The sequence below is a fragment of the Podarcis raffonei genome, chromosome 5, assembly GCF_027172205.1.
Source record: "Podarcis raffonei isolate rPodRaf1 chromosome 5, rPodRaf1.pri, whole genome shotgun sequence".
Classification (NCBI taxonomy): domain Eukaryota; kingdom Metazoa; phylum Chordata; class Lepidosauria; order Squamata; family Lacertidae; genus Podarcis; species Podarcis raffonei.
In genome coordinates this window covers 11,526,350-11,549,247 of record NC_070606.1, presented here as the reverse complement: position 1 = coordinate 11,549,247, position 22,898 = coordinate 11,526,350, and positions in this window count along the sequence as shown.

The window sequence follows — 22,898 nt, the reverse complement described above, 5'->3', positions numbered from 1 at the left end:
TGACATTCGGCTATTCACTCAAACATGGTGCCAAACGGTTGCAAATGCTCCCCTGAGAGGTTTGGCGGTCGAAACAGAAGGCTTTTTATCACGGGAAAGGAAATCAGCCCAAAAAACTTAACCGGCAGAAAAAGATGTTTTTGAAAAAAACCCCAAGCCGCGGAGTCACAATTTCATCAGAAATCTGACTTTCGGCATTTCACTCAAGAATAGTGCCAAACGGTTTCAAATGCTCCCCTGAGAGGTTTGGCGGTCGAAACAGAAGGCTTTTTATCACGGGAAAAGAAATCAGCCCAAGACAACTTAACCGGCAGGAAAAGATTTTTTTGAAAAAATCCCTAAGCCCCGGGGTCACAATTTCATCAAAAATCTGACTTTCGGCAATTCACTCAAAAATTGTGCCAAACGGTTGCAAATGCTCCCCTGAGAGGTTTGGCGGTCGAAACTGAAGGCTTTTTATCACAGGAAAAGAAATCAGCCCTCGAAAACTTAACCGGCAGAAAAAGATTTTTTTGAAAAAATCCCTAAGCCCCGGGGTCACAATTTCATCAAAAATCAGACTTTCGGCAATTCACTCAAAAATCGTGCCAAATGGTTGCAAATGCTCCCCTGAGAGGTTTGGCCGTCAAAACAGAAGGCTTTTTATCATGGGAAAGGAAATAAGCCCAAAAAACTTAACCGGCAGAAAAATATTTTTTTGAAAAAATCCCTAAGCCCCGGGGTCACAATTTCAACAAAAATCTGACTTTCGGCAATTAACTCAAAAATGGTCCCAAACGGTTTCAAATGCTCCCGTGAGAGGTTTGGTGGTCGAAACAGAAGGCTTTTTATCACGGAAAAAGAAATCAGCCCTCGAAAACTTAACCGGCAGAAAAAGATTTTTTTGGAAAAATCCCTAAGCCCCGGCGTCACAATTTCATCAAATATCTGACATTCGGCTATTCACTCAAACATGGTGCCAAACGGTTGCAAATGCTCCCCTGAGAGGTTTGGCGGTCGAAACAGAAGGCTTTTTATCACGGGAAAAGAAATCAGCCCAAGACAACTTAACCGGCAGAAAAAGATTTTTTTGAAAAAATCCCTAAGCCCCGGGGTAACAATTTCATCAAAAATCTGACTTTCGGCAATTCACTCAAAAATGGTGCCAAACGGTTGCAAATGCTCCCCTGAGAGGTTTGGCGGTCGAAACAGAAGGCTTTTTGTCACCGGAAAGGAAATCAGCCCAAAAAACTTAACCGGCAGAAAAATATTTTTTTGAAAAAATCCCTAAGCCGCGGAGTCACAATTTCATCAGAAATCTGACTTTCGGCATTTCAGTCTAAAATAGTGCCAAACGGTTGCAAATGCTCCCATGAGAGGTTTGGCGGTCGAAACAGAAGGCTTTTTATCAAAGGAAAAGAAATCAGCCCAAGACAACTTAACCGGCAGAAAAAGATTTTTTTGAAAAAATCCCTAAGCCGCGGAGTCACAATTTCATCAAAAATCAGACTTTCGGCAATTCACTCAAAAATGGTGCCAAACGGTTGCAAATGCTCCCCTGAGAGGTTTGGCCGTGAAAACAGAAGGCTTTATATCACAAAGCAAGAAATGAACCATGGACAACTTAACGGCAGAAAAATGGTGCCAAACGGTTGCAAATGCTCCCCTGAGAGGTTTGGCGGTCGAAACAGAAGGCTTTTTATTACGGGAAAGGAAATCAGCCCAAAAAACTTAACCGGCAGAAAAATATTTTTTTAAAAAAATCCCTAAGCCCCGGGGTCACAATTTCATCAAATATCTCACATTCGGCTACTCACTCAAAAATGGTCCCAAACGGTTGCAAATGCTCCCGTGAGAGGTTTGGCGGTCGAAACAGAAGGCTTTTTATCACGGGAAAAGAAATCAGCCCTCGAAAACTTAACCGGCAGAAAAAGATTTTTTTGAAAAAATCCCTAAGCCCCGGGGTCACAATTTCATCAAATATCTGACATTCGGCTATTCACTCAAACATGGTGCCAAACGGTTGCAAATGCTCCCCTGAGAGGTTTGGCGGTCGAAACAGAAGGCTTTTTATCACGGGAAAAGAAATCAGCCCAAGACAACTTAACCGGCAGAAAAAGATTTTTTTGAAAAAATCCCTAAGCCCCGGGGTAACAATTTCATCAAAAATCTGACTTTCGGCAATTAACTCAAAAATGGTGCCAAACGGTTGCAAATGCTCCCCTGAGAGGTTTGGCCGTCAAAACAGAAGGCTTTATATCACAAAGCAAGAAATCAACCATGGACAACTTAACGGCAGAAAAATGGTGCCAAACGGTTGCAAATGCTCCCCTGAGAGGTTTGGCGGTCGAAACAGAAGGCTTTTTATCACGGGAAAGGAAATCAGCCCAAAAAACTTAACCGGCAGAAAAATATTTTTTTGAAAAAATCCCTAAGCCCCGGGGTCACAATTTCATCAAAAATCTGACTTTCGGCAATTAACTCAAAAATGGTCCCAAACGGTTTCAAATGCTCCCGTGAGAGGTTTGGTGGTCAAAACAGAAGGCTTTTTATCACGGAAAAAGAAATCAGCCCTCGAAAACTTAACCGGCAGAAAAAGATTTTTTTTAAAAAAAATCCCTAAGCCGCGGAGTCACAATTTCATCAGAAATCTGACTTTTTATCACGGGAAAAGAAATCAGCCCAAGACAACTTAACCGGCAGAAAAAGATTTTTTTGAAAAAATCCCTAAGCCCCGGGGTCACAATTTCATCAAAAATCTGACTTTCGGCAATTCACTCAAAAATGGTGCCAAACGGTTGCAAATGCTCCCCTGAGAGGTTTGGCGGTCGAAACTGAAGGCTTTTTATCACAGGAAAAGAAATCAGCCCTCGAAAACTTAACCGGCAGAAAAAGATTTTTTTGAAAAAATCCCTAAGCCCCGGGGTCACAATTTCATCAAAAATCAGACTTTCGGCAATTCACTCAAAAATCGTGCCAAATGGTTGCAAATGCTCCCCTGAGAGGTTTGGCCGTCAAAACAGAAGGCTTTTTATCATGGGAAAGGAAATAAGCCCAAAAAACTTAACCGGCAGAAAAATATTTTTTTGAAAAAATCCCTAAGCCCCGGGGTCACAATTTCAACAAAAATCTGACTTTCGGCAATTAACTCAAAAATGGTCCCAAACGGTTTCAAATGCTCCCGTGAGAGGTTTGGTGGTCGAAACAGAAGGCTTTTTATCACGGAAAAAGAAATCAGCCCTCGAAAACTTAACCGGCAGAAAAAGATTTTTTTGGAAAAATCCCTAAGCCCCGGCGTCACAATTTCATCAAATATCTGACATTCGGCTATTCACTCAAACATGGTGCCAAACGGTTGCAAATGCTCCCCTGAGAGGTTTGGCGGTCGAAACAGAAGGCTTTTTATCACGGGAAAAGAAATCAGCCCAAGACAACTTAACCGGCAGAAAAAGATTTTTTTGAAAAAATCCCTAAGCCCCGGGGTAACAATTTCATCAAAAATCTGACTTTCGGCAATTCACTCAAAAATGGTGCCAAACGGTTGCAAATGCTCCCCTGAGAGGTTTGGCGGTCGAAACAGAAGGCTTTTTGTCACCGGAAAGGAAATCAGCCCAAAAAACTTAACCGGCAGAAAAATATTTTTTTGAAAAAATCCCTAAGCCGCGGAGTCACAATTTCATCAGAAATCTGACTTTCGGCATTTCAGTCTAAAATAGTGCCAAACGGTTGCAAATGCTCCCATGAGAGGTTTGGCGGTCGAAACAGAAGGCTTTTTATCAAAGGAAAAGAAATCAGCCCAAGACAACTTAACCGGCAGAAAAAGATTTTTTTGAAAAAATCCCTAAGCCGCGGAGTCACAATTTCATCAAAAATCAGACTTTCGGCAATTCACTCAAAAATGGTGCCAAACGGTTGCAAATGCTCCCCTGAGAGGTTTGGCCGTGAAAACAGAAGGCTTTATATCACAAAGCAAGAAATGAACCATGGACAACTTAACGGCAGAAAAATGGTGCCAAACGGTTGCAAATGCTCCCCTGAGAGGTTTGGCGGTCGAAACAGAAGGCTTTTTATTACGGGAAAGGAAATCAGCCCAAAAAACTTAACCGGCAGAAAAATATTTTTTTAAAAAAATCCCTAAGCCCCGGGGTCACAATTTCATCAAATATCTCACATTCGGCTACTCACTCAAAAATGGTCCCAAACGGTTGCAAATGCTCCCGTGAGAGGTTTGGCGGTCGAAACAGAAGGCTTTTTATCACGGGAAAAGAAATCAGCCCTCGAAAACTTAACCGGCAGAAAAAGATTTTTTTGAAAAAATCCCTAAGCCCCGGGGTCACAATTTCATCAAATATCTGACATTCGGCTATTCACTCAAACATGGTGCCAAACGGTTGCAAATGCTCCCCTGAGAGGTTTGGCGGTCGAAACAGAAGGCTTTTTATCACGGGAAAAGAAATCAGCCCAAGACAACTTAACCGGCAGAAAAAGATTTTTTTGAAAAAATCCCTAAGCCCCGGGGTAACAATTTCATCAAAAATCTGACTTTCGGCAATTAACTCAAAAATGGTGCCAAACGGTTGCAAATGCTCCCCTGAGAGGTTTGGCCGTCAAAACAGAAGGCTTTATATCACAAAGCAAGAAATCAACCATGGACAACTTAACGGCAGAAAAATGGTGCCAAACGGTTGCAAATGCTCCCCTGAGAGGTTTGGCGGTCGAAACAGAAGGCTTTTTATCACGGGAAAGGAAATCAGCCCAAAAAACTTAACCGGCAGAAAAATATTTTTTTGAAAAAATCCCTAAGCCCCGGGGTCACAATTTCATCAAAAATCTGACTTTCGGCAATTAACTCAAAAATGGTCCCAAACGGTTTCAAATGCTCCCGTGAGAGGTTTGGTGGTCAAAACAGAAGGCTTTTTATCACGGAAAAAGAAATCAGCCCTCGAAAACTTAACCGGCAGAAAAAGATTTTTTTTAAAAAAAATCCCTAAGCCGCGGAGTCACAATTTCATCAGAAATCTGACTTTTTATCACGGGAAAAGAAATCAGCCCAAGACAACTTAACCGGCAGAAAAAGATTTTTTTGAAAAAATCCCTAAGCCCCGGGGTCACAATTTCATCAAAAATCTGACTTTCGGCAATTCACTCAAAAATGGTGCCAAACGGTTGCAAATGCTCCCCTGAGAGGTTTGGCGGTCGAAACTGAAGGCTTTTTATCACAGGAAAAGAAATCAGCCCTCGAAAACTTAACCGGCAGAAAAAGATTTTTTTCAAAAAATCCCTAAGCCCCGGGGTCACAATTTCATCAAAAATCAGACTTTCGGCAATTCACTCAAAAATCGTGCCAAATGGTTGCAAATGCTCCCCTGAGAGGTTTGGCCGTCAAAACAGAAGGCTTTTTATCATGGGAAAGGAAATCAGCCCAAAAAACTTAACCAGCAGAAAAATATTTTTTTGAAAAAATCCCTAAGCCCCGGGGTCACAATTTCATCAAAAATCTGACTTTCGGCAATTAACTCAAAAATGGTCCCAAACGGTTTCAAATGCTCCCGTGAGAGGTTTGGTGGTCGAAACAGAAGGCTTTTTATCACGGAAAAAGAAATCAGCCCTCGAAAACTTAACCGGCAGAAAAAGATTTTTTTTTAAAAAAATCCCTAAGCCGCGGAGTCACAATTTCATCAGAAATCTGACTTTTTATCGCGGGAAAAGAAATCAGCCCAAGACAACTTAACCGGCAGAAAAAGATTTTTTGGAAAAAATCCCTAAGCCCCGGGGTCACAATTTCATCAAAAATCTGACTTTCGGCAATTCACTCAAAAATGGTGCCAAACGGTTGCAAATGCTCCCCTGAGAGGTTTGGCGGTCGAAACTGAAGGCTTTTTATCACAGGAAAAGAAATCAGCCCTCGAAAACTTAACCGGCAGAAAAAGATTTTTTTCAAAAAATCCCTAAGCCCCGGGGTCACAATTTCATCAAAAATCAGACTTTCGGCAATTCACTCAAAAATCGTGCCAAATGGTTGCAAATGCTCCCCTGAGAGGTTTGGCCGTCAAAACAGAAGGCTTTTTATCATGGGAAAGGAAATCAGCCCAAAAAACTTAACCAGCAGAAAAATATTTTTTTGAAAAAATCCCTAAGCCCCGGGGTCACAATTTCAACAAAAATCTGACTTTCGGCAATTAACTCAAAAATGGTCCCAAACGGTTGCAAATGCTCCCGTGAGAGGTTTGGCGGTCGAAACAGAAGGCTTTTTATCAAAGGAAAAGAAATCAGCCCAAGACAACTTAACCGGCAGAAAAAGATTTTTTTAAAAAAATCCCTAAGCCCCGGGGTCACAATTTCATCAAATATCTGACTTTCGGCATTTCACTCAAAAATGGTCCCAAACGGTTTCAAATGCTCCCGTGAGAGGTTTGGTGGTCGAAACAGAAGGCTTTTTATCACGGGAAAAGAAATCAGCCCTCGAAAACTTAACCGGCAGAAAAAGATTTTTTTGAAAAAATCCCTAAGCCCCGGGGTCACAATTTCATCAAATATCTGACATTCGGCTATTCACTCAAACATGGTGCCAAACGGTGGCAAATGCTCCCCTGAGAGGTTTGGCGGTCGAAACAGAAGGCTTTTTATCACGGGAAAAGAAATCAGCCCAAGACAACTTAACCGGCAGAAAAAGATTTTTTTGAAAAAATCCCTAAGCCCCGGGGTCACAATTTCATCAAAAATCAGACTTTCGGCAATTCACTCAAAAATGGTGCCAAACGGTTGCAAATGCTCCCCTGAGAGGTTTGGCCGTCAAAACAGAAGGCTTTATATCACAAAGCAAGAAATCAACCATGGACAACTTAACGGCAGAAAAATGGTGCCAAACGGTTGCAAATGCTCCCCTGAGAGGTTTGGCGGTCGAAACAGAAGGCTTTTTATCACGGGAAAGGAAATCAGCCCAAAAAACTAAACCGGCAGAAAAATATTTTTTTGAAAAAATCCCTAAGCCCCGGGGTCACAATTTCATCAAAAATCTGACTTTCGGCAATTAACTCAAAAATGGTCCCAAACGGTTTCAAATGCTCCCGTGAGAGGTTTGGTGGTCGAAACAGAAGGCTTTTTATCACGGAAAAAGAAATCAGCCCTCGAAAACTTAACCGGCAGAAAAAGATTTTTTTTAAAAAAAATCCCTAAGCCGCGGAGTCACAATTTCATCAGAAATCTGACTTTTTATCACGGGAAAAGAAATCAGCCCAAGACAACTTAACCGGCAGAAAAAGATTTTTTGGAAAAAATCCCTAAGCCCCGGGGTCACAATTTCATCAAAAATCTGACTTTCGGCAATTCACTCAAAAATGGTGCCAAACGGTTGCAAATGCTCCCCTGAGAGGTTTGGCGGTCGAAACTGAAGGCTTTTTATCACAGGAAAAGAAATCAGCCCTCGAAAACTTAACCGGCAGAAAAAGATTTTTTTCAAAAAATCCCTAAGCCCCGGGGTCACAATTTCATCAAAAATCAGACTTTCGGCAATTCACTCAAAAATCGTGCCAAATGGTTGCAAATGCTCCCCTGAGAGGTTTGCCCGTCAAAACAGAAGGCTTTTTATCATGGGAAAGGAAATCAGCCCAAAAAACTTAACCAGCAGAAAAATATTTTTTTGAAAAAATCCCTAAGCCCCGGGGTCACAATTTCATCAAAAATCTGACTTTCGGCAATTAACTCAAAAATGGTCCCAAACGGTTTCAAATGCTCCCGTGAGAGGTTTGGTGGTCGAAACAGAAGGCTTTTTATCACGGAAAAAGAAATCAGCCCTCGAAAACTTAACCGGCAGAAAAAGATTTTTTTAAAAAAAAAATCCCTAAGCCGCGGAGTCACAATTTCATCAGAAATCTGACTTTTTATCGCGGGAAAAGAAATCAGCCCAAGACAACTTAACCGGCAGAAAAAGATTTTTTGGAAAAAATCCCTAAGCCCCGGGGTCACAATTTCATCAAAAATCTAACTTTCGGCAATTCACTCAAAAATGGTGCCAAACGGTTGCAAATGCTCCCCTGAGAGGTTTGGCGGTCGAAACTGAAGGCTTTTTATCACAGGAAAAGAAATCAGCCCTCGAAAACTTAACCGGCAGAAAAAGATTTTTTTCAAAAAATCCCTAAGCCCCGGGGTCACAATTTCATCAAAAATCAGACTTTCGGCAATTCACTCAAAAATCGTGCCAAATGGTTGCAAATGCTCCCCTGAGAGGTTTGGCCGTCAAAACAGAAGGCTTTTTATCATGGGAAAGGAAATCAGCCCAAAAAACTTAACCAGCAGAAAAATATTTTTTTGAAAAAATCCCTAAGCCCCGGGGTCACAATTTCAACAAAAATCTGACTTTCGGCAATTAACTCAAAAATGGTCCCAAACGGTTGCAAATGCTCCCGTGAGAGGTTTGGCGGTCGAAACAGAAGGCTTTTTATCAAAGGAAAAGAAATCAGCCCAAGACAACTTAACCGGCAAAAAAAGATTTTTTTGAAAAAATCCCTAAGCCCCGGGGTCACAATTTCATCAAAAATCAGACTTTCGGCATTTCACTCAAAAATGGTCCCAAACGGTTTCAAATGCTCCCGTGAGAGGTTTGGTGGTCGAAACAGAAGGCTTTTTATCACGGGAAAAGAAATCAGCCCTCGAAAACTTAACCGGCAGAAAAAGATTTTTTTGAAAAAATCCCTAAGCCCCGGGGTCACAATTTCATCAAAAATCAGACTTTCGGCAATTAACTCAAAAATGGTGCCAAACGGTTGCAAATGCTCCCCTGAGAGGTTTGGCCGTCAAAACAGAAGGCTTTATATCACAAAGCAAGAAATCAACCATGGACAACTTAACGGCAGAAAAATGGTGCCAAACGGTTGCAAATGCTCCCCTGAGAGGTTTGGCGGTCGAAACAGAAGGCTTTTTATCACGGGAAAGGAAATCAGCCCAAAAAACTAAACCGGCAGAAAAATATTTTTTTGAAAAAATCCCTAAGCCCCGGGGTCACAATTTCATCAAAAATCTGACTTTCGGCAATTAACTCAAAAATGGTCCCAAACGGTTTCAAATGCTCCCGTGAGAGGTTTGGTGGTCGAAACAGAAGGCTTTTTATCACGGAAAAAGAAATCAGCCCTCGAAAACTTAACCGGCAGAAAAAGATTTTTTTAAAAAAAAATCCCTAAGCCGCGGAGTCACAATTTCATCAGAAATCTGACTTTTTATCACGGGAAAAGAAATCAGCCCAAGACAACTTAACCGGCAGAAAAAGATTTTTTTGAAAAAATCCCTAAGCCCCGGGGTCACAATTTCATCAAAAATCTGACTTTCGGCAATTCACTCAAAAATGGTGCCAAACGGTTGCAAATGCTCCCCTGAGAGGTTTGGCGGTCGAAACTGAAGGCTTTTTATCACAGGAAAAGAAATCAGCCCTCGAAAACTTAACCGGCAGAAAAAGATTTTTTTCAAAAAATCCCTAAGCCCCGGGGTCACAATTTCATCAAAAATCAGACTTTCGGCAATTCACTCAAAAATCGTGCCAAATGGTTGCAAATGCTCCCCTGAGAGGTTTGGCCGTCAAAACAGAAGGCTTTTTATCATGGGAAAGGAAATCAGCCCAAAAAACTTAACCGGCAGAAAAATATTTTTTTGAAAAAATCCCTAAGCCCCGGGGTCACAATTTCAACAAAAATCTGACTTTCGGCAATTAACTCAAAAATGGTCCCAAACGGTTTCAAATGCTCCCGTGAGAGGTTTGGTGGTCGAAACAGAAGGCTTTTTATCACGGAAAAAGAAATCAGCCCTCGAAAACTTAACCGGCAGAAAAAGATTTTTTTGGAAAAATCCCTAAGCCCCGGCGTCACAATTTCATCAAATATCTGACATTCGGCTATTCACTCAAACATGGTGCCAAACGGTTGCAAATGCTCCCCTGAGAGGTTTGGCGGTCGAAACAGAAGGCTTTTTATCACGGGAAAAGAAATCAGCCCAAGACAACTTAACCGGCAGAAAAAGATTTTTTTGAAAAAATCCCTAAGCCCCGGGGTAACAATTTCATCAAAAATCTGACTTTCGGCAATTCACTCAAAAATGGTGCCAAACGGTTGCAAATGCTCCCCTGAGAGGTTTGGCGGTCGAAACAGAAGGCTTTTTGTCACCGGAAAGGAAATCAGCCCAAAAAACTTAACCGGCAGAAAAATATTTTTTTGAAAAAATCCCTAAGCCGCGGAGTCACAATTTCATCAGAAATCTGACTTTCGGCATTTCAGTCTAAAATAGTGCCAAACGGTTGCAAATGCTCCCATGAGAGGTTTGGCGGTCGAAACAGAAGGCTTTTTATCAAAGGAAAAGAAATCAGCCCAAGACAACTTAACCGGCAGAAAAAGATTTTTTTGAAAAAATCCCTAAGCCGCGGAGTCACAATTTCATCAAAAATCAGACTTTCGGCAATTCACTCAAAAATGGTGCCAAACGGTTGCAAATGCTCCCCTGAGAGGTTTGGCCGTGAAAACAGAAGGCTTTATATCACAAAGCAAGAAATGAACCATGGACAACTTAACGGCAGAAAAATGGTGCCAAACGGTTGCAAATGCTCCCCTGAGAGGTTTGGCGGTCGAAACAGAAGGCTTTTTATTACGGGAAAGGAAATCAGCCCAAAAAACTTAACCGGCAGAAAAATATTTTTTTAAAAAAATCCCTAAGCCCCGGGGTCACAATTTCATCAAATATCTCACATTCGGCTACTCACTCAAAAATGGTCCCAAACGGTTGCAAATGCTCCCGTGAGAGGTTTGGCGGTCGAAACAGAAGGCTTTTTATCACGGGAAAAGAAATCAGCCCTCGAAAACTTAACCGGCAGAAAAAGATTTTTTTGAAAAAATCCCTAAGCCCCGGGGTCACAATTTCATCAAATATCTGACATTCGGCTATTCACTCAAACATGGTGCCAAACGGTTGCAAATGCTCCCCTGAGAGGTTTGGCGGTCGAAACAGAAGGCTTTTTATCACGGGAAAAGAAATCAGCCCAAGACAACTTAACCGGCAGAAAAAGATTTTTTTGAAAAAATCCCTAAGCCCCGGGGTAACAATTTCATCAAAAATCTGACTTTCGGCAATTAACTCAAAAATGGTGCCAAACGGTTGCAAATGCTCCCCTGAGAGGTTTGGCGGTCGAAACAGAAGGCTTTTTATCACGGGAAAGGAAATCAGCCCAAAAAACTTAAGCGGCAGCAAAATATTTTTTTGAAAAAATCCCTAAGCCGCGAAGTCACAATTTCATCAGAAATCTGACTTTCGGCATTTCACTCAAAAATAGTGGCAAACGGTTGCAAATGCTCCCATGAGAGGTTTGCCGGTCGAAACAGAAGGCTTTTTATCAAAGGAAAAGAAATCAGCCCAAGACAACTTAACCGGCAGAAAAAGATTTTTTTGAAAAAATCCCTAAGCCCCGGGATCACAATTTCATCAAAAATCTGACTTTCGGCAATTCACTCAAAAATGGTGCCAAACGGTTGCAAATGCTCCCGTGAGAGGTTTGGTGGTCGAAACAGAAGGCTTTTTATCACGGAGAAAGAAATCAGCCCTCGAAAACTTAACCGGCAGAAAAAGATTTTTTTGAAAAAATCCCTAAGCCCCGGGGTCACAATTTCATCAAATATCTGACATTCGGCTATTCACTCAAACATGGTGCCAAACGGTTGCAAATGCTCCCCTGAGAGGTTTGGCGGTCGAAACAGAAGGCTTTTTATCACGGGAAAAGAAATCAGCCCAAGACAACTTAACCGGCAGAAAAAGATTTTTTTGAAAAAATCCCTAAGCCCCGGGGTAACAATTTCATCAAAAATCTGACTTTCGGCAATTAACTCAAAAATGGTGCCAAACGGTTGCAAATGCTCCCCTGAGAGGTTTGGCGGTCGAAACAGAAGGCTTTTTATCACGGGAAAGGAAATCAGCCCAAAAAACATAACCGGCAGCAAAATATTTTTTTGAAAAAATCCCAAAGCCCCGGGATCACAATTTCATCAAAAATCTGACTTTCGGCAATTCACTCAAAAATGGTGCCAAACGGTTGCAAATGCTCCCCTAAGAGGTTTGGCGGTCGAAACAGAAGGCTTTTTATCACGGGAAAGGAAATCAGCCCTCGAAAACTTAACCGGCAGAAAAAGATTTTTTTGAAAAAATCCCTAAGCCGGGGTCACAATTTCATCAAAAATCTGACTTTCGGCAATTCACTCAAAAATGGTGCCAAACGGTTGCAAATGCTCCCCTGAGAGGTTTGGCTGTCAAAACAGAAGGCTTTATATCACAAAGCAAGAAATCAACCATGGACAACTTAACGGCAGAAAAGTGGTGCGAAACGGTTGCAAATGCTCCCCTGAGAGGTTTGGCGGTCGAAACAGAAGGCTTTTTATCACGGGAAAGGAAATCAGCCCAAAAAACTTAACCGGCAGAAAAATATTTTTTTGAAAAAATCCCTAAGCCCCGGGGTCACAATTTCATCAAAAATCTGACTTTCGGCAATTAACTCAAAAATGGTGCCAAACGGTTGCAAATGCTCCCCTGAGAGGTTTGGCGGTCAAAACAGAAGGCTTTTTATCACGGGAAAGGAAATCAGCCCAAAAAACTTAACCGGCAGAAAAATATTCTTTTGAAAAAATCCCTAAGCCCCGGGGTCACAATTTCATCAAAAATCAGACTTTCGGCAATTCACTCAAAAATGGTGCCAAACGGTTTCAAATGCTCCCGTGAGAGGTTTGGTTGTCGAAACAGAAGGCTTTTTATCACGGAAAAAGAAATCAGCCCTCGAAAACTTAACCGGCAGAAAAAGATTTTTTTGAAAAAATCCCTAAGCCCCGGGGTCACAATTTCATCAAATATCTGACATTCGGCTATTCACTCAAACATGGTGCCAAACGGTTGCAAATGCTCCCCTGAGAGGTTTGGCGGTCGAAACAGAAGGCTTTTTATCACGGGAAAGGAAATCAGCCCAAAAAACTTAACCGGCAGAAAAATATTTTTTTGAAAAAATCCCTAAGCCCCGGGGTCACAATTTCATCAAAAATCTGACTTTCGGCAATTAACTCAAAAATGGTGCCAAACGGTTGCAAATGCTCCCCTGAGAGGTTTGGCGGTCGAAACAGAAGGCTTTTTATCACGGGAAAGGAAATCAGCCCAAAAAACTTAACCGGCAGCAAAATATTTTTTTGAAAAAATCCCAAAGCCGCGGAGTCACAATTTCATCAGAAATCTGACCTTCGGCATTTCACTCAAAAATAGAGCCAAACGGTTGCAAATGCTCCCATGAGAGGTTTGGCGGTCGAAACAGAAGGCTTTTTATCAAAGGAAAAGAAATCAGCCCAAGACAACTTAACCGGCAGAAAAAGATTTTTTTGAAAAAATCCCTAAGCCCCGAGATCACAATTTCATCAAAAATCTGACTTTCGGCAATTCACTCAAAAATGGTGCCAAACGGTTGCAAATGCTCCCCTAAGAGGTTTGGCGGTCGAAACAGAAGGCTTTTTATCACGGGAGAGGAAATCAGCCCTCGAAAACTTAACCGGCAGAAAAAGATTTTTTTGAAAAAATCCCTAAGCCGGGGTCACAATTTCATCAAAAATCTGACTTTCGGCAATTCACTCAAAAATGGTGCCAAACGGTTGCAAATGCTCCCCTGAGAGGTTTGGCTGTCAAAACAGAAGGCTTTATATCACAAAGCAAGAAATCAACCATGGACAACTTAACGGCAGAAAAGTGGTGCGAAACGGTTGCAAATGCTCCCCTGAGAGGTTTGGCGGTCGAAACAGAAGGCTTTTTATCACGGGAAAGGAAATCAGCCCAAAAAACTTAACCGGCAGAAAAATATTTTTTTGAAAAAATCCCTAAGCCCCGGGGTCACAATTTCATCAAAAATCTGACTTTCGGCAATTAACTCAAAAATGGTGCCAAACGGTTTCAAATGCTCCCGTGAGAGGTTTGGTGGTCGAAACAGAAGGCTTTTTATCACGGAAAAAGAAATCAGCCCAAGACAACTTAACCGGCAGAAAAAGATTTTTTTGAAAAAATCCCTAAGCCCCGGGGTCACAATTTCATCAAATATCTGACATTCGGCTATTCACTCAAACATGGTGCCAAACGGTTGCAAATGCTCCCCTGAGAGGTTTGGCGGTCGAAACAGAAGGCTTTTTATCACGGGAAAGGAAATCAGCCCAAAAAACTTAACCGGCAGAAAAATATTTTTTTGAAAAAATCCCTAAGCCCCGGGGTCACAATTTCATCAAAAATCTGACTTTCGGCAATTAACTCAAAAATGGTGCCAAACGGTTGCAAATGCTCCCCTGAGAGGTTTGGCGGTCGAAACAGAAGGCTTTTTATCACGGGAAAGGAAATCAGCCCAAAAAACTTAACCGGCAGCAAAATATTTTTTTGAAAAAATCCCAAAGCCGCGGAGTCACAATTTCATCAGAAATCTGACCTTCGGCATTTCACTCAAAAATAGAGCCAAACGGTTGCAAATGCTCCCATGAGAGGTTTGGCGGTCGAAACAGAAGGCTTTTTATCAAAGGAAAAGAAATCAGCCCAAGACAACTTAACCGGCAGAAAAAGATTTTTTTGAAAAAATCCCTAAGCCCCGGGATCACAATTTCATCAAAAATCTGACTTTCGGCAATTCACTCAAAAATGGTGCCAAACGGTTGCAAATGCTCCCCTAAGAGGTTTGGCGGTCGAAACAGAAGGCTTTTTATCATGGGAGAGGAAATCAGCCCTCGAAAACTTAACCGGCAGAAAAAGATTTTTTTGAAAAAATCCCTAAGCCGGGGTCACAATTTCATCAAAAATCTGACTTTCGGCAATTCACTCAAAAATGGTGCCAAACGGTTGCAAATGCTCCCCTGAGAGGTTTGGCTGTCAAAACAGAAGGCTTTATATCACAAAGCAAGAAATCAACCATGGACAACTTAACGGCAGAAAAGTGGTGCGAAACGGTTGCAAATGCTCCCCTGAGAGGTTTGGCGGTCGAAACAGAAGGCTTTTTATCACGGGAAAGGAAATCAGCCCAAAAAACTTAACCGGCAGAAAAATATTTTTTTGAAAAAATCCCTAAGCCCCGGGGTCACAATTTCATCAAAAATCTGACTTTCGGCAATTAACTCAAAAATGGTGCCAAACGGTTTCAAATGCTCCCGTGAGAGGTTTGGTGGTCGAAACAGAAGGCTTTTTATCACGGAAAAAGAAATCAGCCCAAGACAACTTAACCGGCAGAAAAAGATTTTTTTGAAAAAATCCCTAAGCCCCGGGGTCACAATTTCATCAAATATCTGACATTCGGCTATTCACTCAAACATGGTGCCAAACGGTTGCAAATGCTCCCCTGAGAGGTTTGGCGGTCGAAACAGAAGGCTTTTTATCACGGGAAAAGAAATCAGCCCAAGACAACTTAACCGGCAGAAAAAGATTTATTTGAAAAAATCCCTAAGCCCCGGGGTAACAATTTCATCAAAAATCTGACTTTCGGCAATTAACTCAAAAATGGTGCCAAACGGTTGCAAATGCTCCCCTGAGAGGTTTGGCGGTCGAAACAGAAGGCTTTTTATCACGGGAAAGGAAATCAGCCCTCGAAAACTTAACCGGCAGAAAAAGATTTTTTTGAAAAAATCCCTAAGCCCCGGGGTAACAATTTCATCAAAAATCTGACTTTCGGCAATTCACTCAAAAATGGTGCCAAACGGTTGCAAATGCTCCCCTGAGAGGTTTGGCGGTCGAAACAGAAGGCTTTTTATCACGGGAAAGGAAATCAGCCCAAAAAACTTAACCGGCAGAAAAAGATTTTTTTGAAAAAATCCCTAAGCCCCGGGGTCACAATTTCATCACAAATCAGACTTTCGGCAATTCACTCAAAAATGGTGCCAAACGGTTGCAAATGCTCCCCTGAGAGGTTTGGCCGTCAAAACAGAAGGCTTTATATCACAAAGCAAGAAATCAACCATGGACAACTTAACGGCAGAAAAGTGGTGCGAAACGGTTGCAAATGCTCCCCTGAGAGGTTTGGCGGTCGAAACAGAAGGCTTTTTATCAAAGGAAAAGAAATCAGCCCAAGACAACTTAACCGGCAGAAAAAGATTTTTTTGAAAAAATCCCTAAGCCCCGGGATCACAATTTCATCAAAAATCTGACTTTCGGCAATTCACTCAAAAATGGTGTCAAACGGTTGCAAATGCTCCCCTAAGAGGTTTGGCGGTCGAAACAGAAGGCTTTTTATCATGGGAGAGGAAATCAGCCCTCGAAAACTTAACCGGCAGAAAAAGATTTTTTTGAAAAAATCCCTAAGCCGGGGTCACAATTTCATCAAAAATCTGACTTTCGGCAATTCACTCAAAAATGGTGCCAAACGGTTGCAAATGCTCCCCTGAGAGGTTTGGCTGTCAAAACAGAAGGCTTTATATCACAAAGCAAGAAATCAACCATGGACAACTTAACGGCAGAAAAGTGGTGCGAAACGGTTGCAAATGCTCCCCTGAGAGGTTTGGCGGTCGAAACAGAAGGCTTTTTATCACGGGAAAGGAAATCAGCCCAAAAAACTTAACCGGCAGAAAAATATTTTTTTGAAAAAATCCCTAAGCCCCGGGGTCACAATTTCATCAAAAATCTGACTTTCGGCAATTAACTCAAAAATGGTGCCAAACGGTTTCAAATGCTCCCGTGAGAGGTTTGGTGGTCGAAACAGAAGGCTTTTTATCATGGAAAAAGAAATCAGCCCAAGACAACTTAACCGGCAGAAAAAGATTTTTTTGAAAAAATCCCTAAGCCCCGGGGTCACAATTTCATCAAATATCTGACATTCGGCTATTCACTCAAACATGGTGCCAAACGGTTGCAAATGCTCCCCTGAGAGGTTTGGCGGTCGAAACAGAAGGCTTTTTATCACGGGAAAAGAAATCAGCCCAAGACAACTTAACCGGCAGAAAAAGATTTTTTTGAAAAAATCCCTAAGCCCCGGGGTAACAATTTCATCAAAAATCTGACTTTCGGCAATTAACTCAAAAATGGTGCCAAACGGTTGCAAATGCTCCCCTGAGAGGTTTGGCGGTCGAAACAGAAGGCTTTTTATCACGGGAAAGGAAATCAGCCCTCGAAAACTTAACCGGCAGAAAAAGATTTTTTTGAAAAAATCCCTAAGCCCCGGGGTAACAATTTCATCAAAAATCTGACTTTCGGCAATTCACTCAAAAATGGTGCCAAACGGTTGCAAATGCTCCCCTGAGAGGTTTGGCGGTCGAAACAGAAGGCTTTTTATCACGGGAAAGGAAATCAGCCCAAAAAACTTAACCGGCAGAAAAAGATTTTTTTGAAAAAATCCCTAAGCCCCGGGGTCACAATTTCATCAAAAATCAGACTTTCGGCAATTCACTCAAAAATGGTGCCAAACGGTTGCAAATGCTCCCCTGAGAGGTTTGGCCGTCAAAACAGAAGGCTTTATATCACAAAGCAAGAAATCAACCATGGACAACTTAACGGCAGAAAAGTGGTGCGAAACGGTTGCAAATGCTCCCCTGAGAGGTTTAGCGGTCGAAACAGAAGGCTTTTTATCACGGGAAAGGAAATCAGCCCAAAAAACTTAACCGGCAGAAAAATATTTTTTTGACAAAATTCCTAAGCCCCGGGGTCACAATTTCATCAAAAATCAGACTTTCGGCAATTCACTCAAAAATGGTGCCAAACGGTTGCAAATGCTCCCCTGAGAGGTTTGGCCGTCAAAACAGAAGGCTTTATATCACAAAGCAAGAAATCAACCATGGACAACTTAACGGCAGAAAAGTGGTGCCAAACGGTTGCAAATGCTCCCCTGAGAGGTTTGGCGGTCGAAACAGAAGGCTTTTTATCACGGGAAAGGAAATCAGCCCAAAAAACTTAACCGGCAGAAAAATATTTTTTTGAAAAAATCCCTAAGCCCCGGGGTCACAATTTTATCAAAAATCTGACTTTCGGCAATTAACTCAAAAATGGTCCCAAACGGTTTCAAATGCTCCCGTGAGAGGTTTGGTGGTCGAAACAGAAGGCTTTTTATCACGGAGAAAGAAATCAGCCCTCGAAAACTTAACCGGCAGAAAAAGATTTTTTTGAAAAAATCCCTAAGCCCCCGATCACAATTTCATCAAATATCTGACATTCGGCTATTCACTCAAACATGGTGCCAAACGGTTGCAAATGCTCCCCTGAGAGGTTTGGCCGTCAAAACAGAAGGCTTTTTATCACGGGAAAAGAAATCAGCCCAAGACAACTTAACCGGCAGAAAAAGATTTTTTTGGAAAAATCCCTAAGCCCCGGGGTAACAATTTCATCAAAAATCTGACTTTCGGCAATTAACTCAAAAATGGTGCCAAACTGTTGCAAATGCTCCCCTGAGAGGTTTGGCGGTCGAAACAGAAGGCTTTTTATCACGGGAAAAGAAATCAGCCCAAGACAACTTAACCGGCAGAAAAAGATTTTTTTGAAAAAATCCCTAAGCCCGGGGTAACAATTTCATCAAAAATCTGACTTTCGGCAATTAACTCAAAAATGGTGCCAAACGGTTGCAAATGCTCCCCTGAGAGGTTTGGCGGTCGAAACAGAAGGCTTTTTATCACGGGAAAAGAAATCAGCCCAAGACAACTTAACCGGCAGAAAAAGATTTTTTTGAAAAAATCCCTAAGCCCCGGGGTAACAATTTCATCAAATATCTGACATTCGGCTATTCACTCAAACATGGTGCCAAACGGTTGCAAATGCTCCCCTGAGAGGTTTGGCGGTCGAAACAGAAGGCTTTTTATCACGGGAAAAGAAATCAGCCCAAGACAACTTAACCGGCAGAAAAAGATTTTTTTGAAAAAATCCCTAAGCCCCGGGGTCACAATTTCATCAAAAATCAGACTTTCGGCAATTCACTCAAAAATGGTGCCAAACGGTTGCAAATGCTCCCCTGAGAGGTTTGGCCGTCAAAACAGAAGGCTTTATATCACAAAGCAAGAAATCAACCATGGACAACTTAACGGCAGAAAAATGGTGCCAAACGGTTGCAAATGCTCCCCTGAGAGGTTTGGCGGTCGAAACAGAAGGCTTTTTATCACGGAGAAAGAAATCAGCCCTCGAAAACTTAACCGGCAGAAAAAGATTTTTTTGAAAAAATCCCTAAGCCCCAGATCACAATTTCATCAAATATCTGACATTCGGCTATTCACTCAAACATGGTGCCAAACGGTTGCAAATGCTCCCCTGAGAGGTTTGGCGGTCGAAACAGAAGGCTTTTTATCACGGGAAAGGAAATCAGCCCAAAAAACTTAACCGGCAGAAAAATATTTTTTTGAAAAAATCCCTAAGCCCCGGGGTCACAATTTCATCAAAAATCTGACTTTCGGCAATTAACTCAAAAATGGTCCCAAATGGTTTCAAATGCTCCCGTGAGACGTTTGGTGGTCAAAACAGAAGGCTTTTTATCACGGAAAAAGAAATCAGCCCTCGAAAACTTAACCGGCAGAAAAAGATTTTTTTGAAAAAATCCCTAAGCCCCGGGGTCACAATTTCATCAAATATCTGACATTCGGCTATTCACTCAAACATGGTGCCAAACGGTTGCAAATGCTCCCCTGAGAGGTTTGGCGGTCGAAACAGAAGGCTTTTTATCACGGGAAAAGAAATCAGCCCAAGACAACTTAACCGGCAGAAAAAGATTTTTTTGAAAAAATCCCTAAGCCCCGGGGTAACAATTTCATCAAAAATCTGACTTTCGGCAATTAACTCAAAAATGGTGCCAAACGGTTGCAAATGCTCCCCTGAGAGGTTTGGCGGTCAAAACAGAAGGCTTTTTATCACGGGAAAGGAAATCAGCCCAAAAAACTTAACCGGCAGAAAAAGATTTTTTTGAAAAAATCCCTAAGCCCCGGGGTCACAATTTCATCAAAAATCAGACTTTCGGCAATTCACTCAAAAATGGTGCCAAACGGTTTCAAATGCTCCCGTGAGAGGTTTGGTTGTCGAAACAGAAGGCTTTTTATCACGGAAAAAGAAATCAGCCCTCGAAAACTTAACCGGCAGAAAAAGATTTTTTTGAAAAAATCCCTAAGCCCCGGGGTCACAATTTCATCAAATATCTGACATTCGGCTATTCACTCAAACATGGTGCCAAACGGTTGCAAATGCTCCCCTGAGAGGTTTGGCGGTCGAAACAGAAGGCTTTTTATCACGGGAAGAGAAATCAGCCCAAGACAACTTAACCGGCAGAAAAAGATTTTTTTGAAAAAATCCCTAAGTCCCGGGGTAACAATTTCATCAAAAATCTGACTTTCGGCAATTAACTCAAAAATGGTGCCAAACGGTTGCAAATGCTCCCCTGAGAGGTTTGGCGGTCGAAACAGAAGGCTTTTTATCACGGGAAAGGAAATCAGCCCAAAAAACTTAACCGGCAGAAAAATATTTTTTTGAAAAAATCCCTAAGCCCCGGGGTCACAATTTTATCAAAAATCTGACTTTCGGCAATTCACTCAAAAATGGTCCCAAACGGTTTCAAATGCTCCCGTGAGAGGTTTGGTGGTCGAAACAGAAGGCTTTTTATCACGGAGAAAGAAATCAGCCCTCGAAAACTTAACCGGCAGAAAAAGATTTTTTTGAAAAAATCCCTAAGCCCCCGATCACAATTTCATCAAATATCTGACATTCGGCTATTCACTCAAACATGGTGCCAAACGGTTGCAAATGCTCCCCTGAGAGGTTTGGCCGTCAAAACAGAAGGCTTTTTATCACGGGAAAAGAAATCAGCCCAAGACAACTTAACCGGCAGAAAAATATTTTTTTGAAAAAATCCCAAAGCCGCGGAGTCACAATTTCATCAGAAATCTGACTTTCGGCATTTCACTCAAAAATAGTGCCAAACGGTTGCAAATGCTCCCATGAGAGGTTTGGCGGTCGAAACAGAAGGCTTTTTATCAAAGGAAAAGAAATCAGCCCAAGACAACTTAACCGGCAGAAAAAGATTTTTTTGAAAAAATCCCTAAGCCCCGGGATCACAATTTCATCAAAAATCTGACTTTCGGCAATTCACTCAAAAATGGTGCCAAACGGTTGCAAATGCTCCCCTAAGAGGTTTGGCGGTCGAAACAGAAGGCTTTTTATCACGGGAAAGGAAATCAGCCCTCGAAAACTTAACCGGCAGAAAAAGATTTTTTTGAAAAAATCCCTAAGCCGGGGTCACAATTTCATCAAAAATCTGACTTTCGGCAATTCACTCAAAAATGGTGCCAAACGGTTGCAAATGCTCCCCTGAGAGGTTTGGCTGTCAAAACAGAAGGCTTTATATCACAAAGCAAGAAATCAACCATGGACAACTTAACGGCAGAAAAGTGGTGCGAAACGGTTGCAAATGCTCCCCTGAGAGGTTTGGCGGTCGAAACAGAAGGCTTTTTATCACGGGAAAGGAAATCAGCCCAAAAAACCTAACCGGCAGAAAAATATTTTTTTGAAAAAATCCCTAAGCCCCGGGGTCACAATTTCATCAAAAATCTGACTTTCGGCAATTCACTCAAAAATGGTGCCAAACGGTTTCAAATGCTCCCGTGAGAGGTTTGGTGGTCGAAACAGAAGGCTTTTTATCACGGAAAAAGAAATCAGCCCAAGACAACTTAACCGGCAGAAAAAGATTTTTTTGAAAAAATCCCTAAGCCCCGGGGTCACAATTTCATCAAATATCTGACATTCGGCTATTCACTCAAACATGGTGCCAAACGGTTGCAAATGCTCCCCTGAGAGGTTTGGCGGTCGAAACAGAAGGCTTTTTATCACGGGAAAAGAAATCAGCCCAAGACAACTTAACCGGCAGAAAAAGATTTTTTTGAAAAAATCCCTAAGCCCCGGGGTAACAATTTCATCAAAAATCTGACTTTCGGCAATTAACTCAAAAATGGTGCCAAACGGTTGCAAATGCTCCCCTGAGAGGTTTGGCGGTCAAAACAGAAGGCTTTTTATCACGGGAAAGGAAATCAGCCCAAAAAACTTAACCGGCAGAAAAATATTTTTTTGAAAAAATCCCTAAGCCCCGGGGTCACAATTTCATCAAAAATCAGACTTTCGGCAATTCACTCAAAAATGGTGCCAAACGGTTTCAAATGCTCCCGTGAGAGGTTTGGTTGTCGAAACAGAAGGCTTTTTATCACGGAAAAAGAAATCAGCCCTCGAAAACTTAACCGGCAGAAAAAGATTTTTTTGAAAAAATCCCTAAGCCCCGGGGTCACAATTTCATCAAATATCTGACATTCGGCTATTCACTCAAACATGGTGCCAAACGGTTGCAAATGCTCCCCTGAGAGGTTTGGCCGTCAAAACAGAAGGCTTTTTATCACGGGAAAAGAAATCAGCCCAAGACAACTTAACCGGCAGAAAAATATTTTTTTGAAAAAATCCCTAAGCCGCGGAGTCACAATTTCATCAGAAATCTGACTTTCGGCATTTCACTCAAAAATAGTGCCAAACGGTTGCAAATGCTCCCATGAGAGGTTTGGCGGTCGAAACAGAAGGCTTTTTATCAAAGGAAAAGAAATCAGCCCAAGACAACTTAACCGGCAGAAAAAGATTTTTTTGAAAAAATCCCTAAGCCCCGGGATCACAATTTCATCAAAAATCTGACTTTCGGCAATTCACTCAAAAATGGTGCCAAACGGTTGCAAATGCTCCCCTAAGAGGTTTGGCGGTCGAAACAGAAGGCTTTTTATCACGGGAAAGGAAATCAGCCCTCGAAAACTTAACCGGCAGAAAAAGATTTTTTTGAAAAAATCCCTAAGCCGGGGTCACAATTTCATCAAAAATCTGACTTTCGGCAATTCACTCAAAAATGGTGCCAAACGGTTGCAAATGCTCCCCTGAGAGGTTTGGCTGTCAAAACAGAAGGCTTTATATCACAAAGCAAGAAA